Source organism: Salmo salar, unplaced genomic scaffold, assembly GCF_905237065.1.
Source record: "Salmo salar unplaced genomic scaffold, Ssal_v3.1, whole genome shotgun sequence".
Taxonomy (NCBI): Eukaryota; Metazoa; Chordata; class Actinopteri; order Salmoniformes; family Salmonidae; genus Salmo; species Salmo salar.
In genome coordinates, this window is record NW_025547735.1 from 45,001 (window position 1) to 50,000 (window position 5,000).

At 53.0% G+C, this 5,000-nt stretch overlaps 1 non-coding gene across 1 annotated transcript; it reads right to left on the reverse strand.

The window, feature by feature from the left end:
• Nucleotides 1–4,753: 4,753 nt before the first annotated feature.
• Nucleotides 4,754–4,870, reverse strand: LOC123732272 (U5 spliceosomal RNA). Its single transcript, XR_006763033.1, has one exon. It is a non-coding gene; the product is annotated as a U5 spliceosomal RNA (small nuclear RNA).
• Nucleotides 4,871–5,000: the final 130 nt, after the last annotated feature.

Below are 5,000 nucleotides of genomic sequence, written 5' to 3' on the forward strand. Positions count from 1 at the left end.
CGGGTGTACTACCGGATGAGCAAGCTCTGTCAACAAAAAGAAACAAAAATTGAGTCCAGCTTGAGGGGGAAGTGTGGTACCCCCCACCTCCCTCCCCGATGGGGCAAAGCATGCGTGCCCTGGCGACCCACTCGTACCTGCCACCCCACATGAACTGAAACACTAGCCTCACTAGAGGCCTCCTCAGACAAGCCGGCAATGGGTAGATGTACGCCAAATATAAAAGAGACGGCAATACATCCACCTTGAGGACCAGGACCTTGCCTACAAAAGACAACGACCTAGCCCTCCACATCGCTAGCTTCCTCTGTACCACTGCGATGCCCATGTTCCAGTTCAGCGTCGCTGAGCCGGAGGTCTCAAAATGAACCCCGAGAATCTTCAGGGCCCCGTTACAGAGAGATAACCCCCCGGGCACATCCGTCCTACCACGCCATCTTCCGAAAAACTTAACGGAAGACTTTGCGTGGTTAAGAACCGCTCCCGACGCTCGGGTGAAGTCCCCAATAATGGCAAGGGACCTTGTCAAGCACGAGTCCTTGCAAAGCAGCAAGGAAGTGTCGTCGGCGTACTGCGTCACCTTAACGCGCAGACCGCCACTTCCAGGGGATTAACAAGCCTTCCACCCCTGTGTCTGCCCTAATGGCAGCCCCCAGAGGCTCCATGTACAGTACGAAGAGGAGAGCCGAGAGCGGGCACCCCTGCCTGACCCCTGACGAGAGGTCAAAAACGTCACCCATGTGACCGTTTACGCTAACCCGGCACCCCGCTCCGACATATAAAGTACGGATCCATCCTATGAACTTTTCCCCAAATCCTAATCTACCTAATACTCTGAAAAGAAAAGATCTATTCACGCGATCAAAGGCTTTCGCCTGATCAAGCGCTGCTACCATTAAAGGCAGACCTCTATCTTCTACCCAAGCGATGGAGTCCCTAATCAACTGCAGGTTCCACCTGATAGAGCGGCCCTCTACCCCGCACGTCTGATCCTCATGAACGACGAGGGAAGGGCTGTGCGCAACCGATCCGCTAGGACCTTTGCAAGTATCTTGTAGTCTACACACAGCATGGTCAATGGCCGCCAGTTGCCAAGGTCTGTGGCGTCCCCCTTCTTGTGAAGAAGTGACAGCACACCGACGGTCATTGATCCCCCGGGAACCCCGTCTCGAGAATGGCCTTCAAGACTTCGAGGACCACCGGTCCGAGTATCCCCCAAAACTTGAGGTAAAACTCGGCCGGCAGCCCATCCATCCCAGGTACCTTCCCTTTTCCCATCCTCCTAAGGGCGCTCTCAACCTCTTCTAGGGAGATCTGAGCCTCCATCGCTTCTCTAATGTCCTTCCGGCAATCGCCGGGACAAGTGTTCTAAAAACACATTTCCCTGCTCTACATCTACTTCCCTCTCCTTAAAGAAACTTCGGAAATGATCAGTTGTTACTCTGACCATCTCCTCCGGCTCTCTAGCTACACTACCATCTTCTTTCCTAACCCCGTACATTACCTTTCTACTCTGTCTATCCCTAACCGACTTAAAGAACATTGTGGAACAAGTCTCGTTATGTTCTAAAAAGCCGCTTATGCGCACGCTCCAGGAAAGCTCGAGCCTTCCGCCTCCTGCAGCTCCCTGAGTTGCGCCTTCAGGGCAGTGGATCTCTCCCAGTCGACCGACCCGCCGAGGTTGCCTGCCTCGTACTCGAGTTCGAGCAACCTATGGATATGATCCACCTCCCTCCTTTCCTCCCTTTTTCTCTTCTTACAATATCCTATAATAAAGATCCTAATCCTTACCTTGACTAAGTCCCACCACTCCAACACCCCCTCGCACATGGACCGGAGGCCCTCAAACCCTCGAAACACACCAATAAAGGCATTAACAAAGGCTTGCTCATCCAGCACCTCCCGATCTAACTTCCAATACCCCCTACCGAAGAGGCAGACTGGAGAACTCACCTGCAGGAGCACCCCGTCGTGATCTGAAAAGAACACAGGCAACAGCCGACCAGACAACTGACCCAAGGACCTGGATAGAAAAATATAGTCAAGCCTCCGCGCAACCCCCTGGAGTTGCGCCAAGTGGGACCGGCCATTTTCGGAGTAGTGTGCAGGCCACCATCAACCAGACCATGGCAAGCCATTAGCCCGGTGATGGCGCCTGCACTGCGGTCCCCCCTACCCCTAAATCTATATTAAAGTCCCCCCTATCACCAACTGCCTATTTGTGACACACAGGGGCGTCAGACAGTCCACCATCTCCCTCCTGTCTGCCGCCACCTGTGGTCCGTACACCCCAACTAATCTATACCTACAATCTCTTAATGTGACATCCACCCCCAAAACCCTCCCCTGCATAACAACAAAAGTATCCTCAACTTTTACCTCCCTATTCCCAAACAAGATCCCTACCCCGAAGAGTGAACCCCCCTATACCCCAAACTGATTCCCTTTATCCCACTCCTCTTAAACCTCACAACATCCCCCCCATCCCTTAGGTGAACCTCCTGTAAAAAACAAAAATCAAACCCCACACCCTCTAAATAACTAAACACCGCCCTTCTTTTTATCCTATCCCTCAAACCCCTTACATTTAAACTAACAAAAGTAATTTTATCCATAATGAAAACATTAACAACAACCTACTAATAACAAAAACAAAACAAGAGGCTCACCCGATGCTCCCCCGCTCCATCTCCTCCGACAGGGAAGTAAAAATGCTCCCCTCATCCGAAGGATACAGATCCTCCTCAGATGAGCCCACCTGCTTGCGCACAACTTGGGACACTCTGTCTCCCCTTCCTCTAAGACCCCCAAGTCATCTGCCCATGAAGCCGGGAAGGGTTGGGGATGGAGGTTTCCGGCTTCTCTGAACAGCCTTGCGACCCTCCATCCCCAGGATGCAGAGATAGAGTAGAGGTCGTCATGTCCATTTCCTCTAGGGGTAAAGGGAGGGATGAGTCCTGTGAGGACAGGGGGGCCACATCAGCGGCACTGTCTTTAACCCCCATCGCACGCTTGCCTGCCCCTTCCCCTATGCCTCCCACCTCTTTCTGCACATCACCCTTCCGCTTCGTCCTCTTCTTTCTTGCCGACGTAGGGTTCCTGCTCCAGTTCCGGGATCACCCTCCCTACTGACGATTCCTTCCCATCCTGCCCGAGTTCGAGCGGCACACCAGAGTCTGAGGCCCACTCCCCTGCCCTTGACCCCAACACCGGAAGATTTTCCACCATTTCTACCAGGGCCCCAAGCCCCTCCACCCCATCAAGTAATGATCCCATGCTCTCCATTCCTCCACCCGCCTCCTCCACCTCCGGCTTCTGGATAGCGGACCCCTCACCTCCTTTCACTGACGGCCCTGATGTCACCTCTTTCCCGGCCCTTGCACGTGGAGTGGGCGTTGGTGAGGATGGTCTCTCCTGCTCCTTCTTCTCTGGGTCTTTCTTGCTAGACCCAGGGTCCCTTCTTTGCAGATGTTCCCCCACAGAGTCTCCTCCTTCCTTTCTGCCTGCCGTCGCCTCGGCATATGACTGCCGACGGGACGGACAGTCCCGGAACAGGTGCAGCCTACTACCACACCCGTGGCATTCCTTCGGCTCCCTACAGTCCTTTGCCTCATGCTCCCCCGATTTGCAAAACCTGCATCTCCCTGTACTGCAGGCAGCTGTAACGTGCCCATACTCCCTACATTTCTTACAGAAAGGGGGTTGACGGGTGTAAAAGAGCATCCCCCTGTCCGAACCCAGAGAAAAGACCGCCGGGGGATGTAGGAAGCCATCAAACCCTTCCTTATCCGGCCTAAGGAGCACCTGGAACTGACGGCGGCCATTCCAGAATCCCAAAGAGTCCTTCACATATCTTGCCCCTGATGTGACGTCACAAAACGGCCCAGAAATGCCCCTATGGCGATATCCGTTACATGAGGATTGTACATATGTACATTAATAGTTCTGAAATTGGTCTTAGACAGACATGTTACATTGAAAAAGGACAATGGCTTCTCTCCAGCAGCCGCTTTGGCTCTGTCCATTATAATGTCGCACATACCTTCTGTATGAAAGGTCACGTCATATGCTTCCTCCATAGCATTTCCCTGCAGACACATAACCTCTGGGACTTTGACTTTCAGGGCCCCCATCAAAACGGTTCTTCCAAAGGAATCTCTTGGCAAGCGTGTATCTTCTTCCTTCTTCCAAGCGAAACGGATTGTGTTCTTAAGTCCAGTCCTGGGGACCGACCCTGCGCTACTGTTGTTCGCCATCTCCTCACGGAAAAAAAACGGAAACCAAGTTGAAAAATAACTTAACTGGCTTTCCTTCTTACTCCCTCCGGCCTTCGACCTTCTGACTCAGCGGGCTTTGGGGCACCTCGGTACCAAGCTTGATCTGAGCCAAAAGGCCGAGAAGCGATAACCCACAAATTGACCCCTGCACCCGCCGGGCCCCGGGGCCTCGGCAGACCTCATCGGTTTGGCAAAAGTTGGCTCCTCCTCACCCAACGCTTCCCTGGTGACAGGCGGGTGTGTTTTTTTTAAAAGTCGCTAATGCGTCGTTAGGTCACTAGCTCTTTAATCCTAGTGCGACTATTTGTTCAATGCCCGGCAAATACACCAGTCATCGTCGGGCTTGAACTCAATTGCCCGAGCGACTACTTTGAGTGGAAAAAATACGCCGGTCGGTCAGCCGGCTTCAAGTCAAACGCCTGAGCAAAAAGTCTCGAGGCGTCATCTCTGTCAATTTCTCTTGAAACAAGATACCGGGCTCTGCCAGAAGCAAAGCCCTTCCAAAAATACGTTGAACTCGTAAGTGTTCCTCTCCACGGAAGTCTTTAGTAAAAGGCGAAAGGCTTGTGCGTAATGAAGAGAAACCAGAGTCGTATGGAAGTCAGAGGTCGGGGCCCGAGACACACACGGTGCACTCTAGGCCGGGTCCCCGCGGGTGGTCCCCGAACCCACTCTTCCAAGTTTTCGAGGGCTGTGGGTAAAAAGTCACAGACAGACAGACAG